The following is a 1,532-nucleotide window of genomic DNA, read 5'->3' on the forward strand; positions in this document are numbered from 1 at the left end:
GAGGCATTTCTTCACTCAAACAGCTGCTGGCTGCTGAGGATGAGAAGCCCAAGGTTGACAAAAAGGCACAGTCCTGATGTTACCAAACTACACGGCAGGCCATTAATTCAAGTCCATTGTAAGTCCCAAGGTTGGCAGAGCATGGCAGGCTGCTCAACAAAGACATGGCTACATGCAGGGTCCAAGCATGCCATAAGCTAGAAACCATTCCCAAGGCTTCTCCTTGTATACAGAAAGCAGACCACATCCCAAAGGCAGTTACTCAGCTGCTTGTGGTAGATTCCACCATGGAGTTGATTGCCAGTCTCATCATGGGGAATAAGTACCACCAGCTGCCCAGCCACTCAACCAGGCCCAGCCAAGTTGACACACAACATAACAATCACACCAACTGAGCTGTTTCAATAAATGGATGCAATGCTGGAAGCATTCATTCACCTATGCCAGGAAATTTGGAAGACAGCTACCTTGCCAACCGACTGGAAAAGATCTGTATTTGTGCCCATTCCAAAGAAAGGTGATCCAACATGACGCAGAAATTATTGAACAATATCATTAATATAGGAGCTCTGGTGGTGTAGTGCCTAAGGCATTTGACTGCTAACCAGAAGGCTGGCAGTTCAAACTGACCAGCCATTCCTTGGAAGGAAGATTGGGCAAACTACTTCCATATAGATACCACCCTCGGAAACCCAAGGAGGGGTTACTATGAGTTGAATTGACTCGATGGCAGTGAGTTTGGTTATTATTTTTTTTTAATCATTAATATCACATGCAAGTAAAATTTTGCTGCAAATAGTTTTAAAAAACTGTTGCAGCAGTATATTTACAAGGAACTGCCAGAAATTCAAGTTGAATTCAGAAGAGGATGTGGAACAAGAGGTATCATTGCTTATGTCAGGTGGATCTTGGCTGAAAGCAGAGATTACCAAAAAGATGTTTAACTGTGTTTTACTGCCTATAAAAAGGCATTCAACTGTGTGGATCATATCAAATTATGGATAAGATTACAAAGTGTGGGAATTCCAGAACACTTATTTGTGCTCATACACACATACATAGACCAAAAAGCAGTCATTCAAATAGAACAAGGGAATACTGCATGATTTAAAATCAGTAAAGATGTGCATCAGAGCTGTATCATTTCAGCATATTTATCAATCTGTATGCTGAACAAATAGTCTGAGAATCTGGACAACATGAAGAAAAATGCAGCTTCAGGATTGGAGGAAGACTCATTAACAACCTGTGATATGCAGGTGACATAATCTTGCTTGCTGAAAGCAAAGAGGACTTGAAGCACTTACTGATGAAGATCAAAGACTACAGCCTTCAGAATGGATCACATCTCAACATAAAACAAAAGTTCTCACAACTGTACCAGTAAACAACATCATGACAGATGAAGAAAAGATTGATGTTGTCAAGGATTTCATTATGCATGCCAAAATCAGTGCCCATGGAAGCAGCAGTCAATAAATTAAAAGACATATTGCATTGGGCAAATTTGCTGCAAAAGACTGTTTTTTTTT

This window comes from Orycteropus afer, unplaced genomic scaffold (genome assembly GCF_000298275.1).
Source record: "Orycteropus afer afer isolate SDZICR_OR568_19922 unplaced genomic scaffold, OryAfe1.0 scaffold00108, whole genome shotgun sequence".
NCBI classification, from domain to species: domain Eukaryota; kingdom Metazoa; phylum Chordata; class Mammalia; order Tubulidentata; family Orycteropodidae; genus Orycteropus; species Orycteropus afer.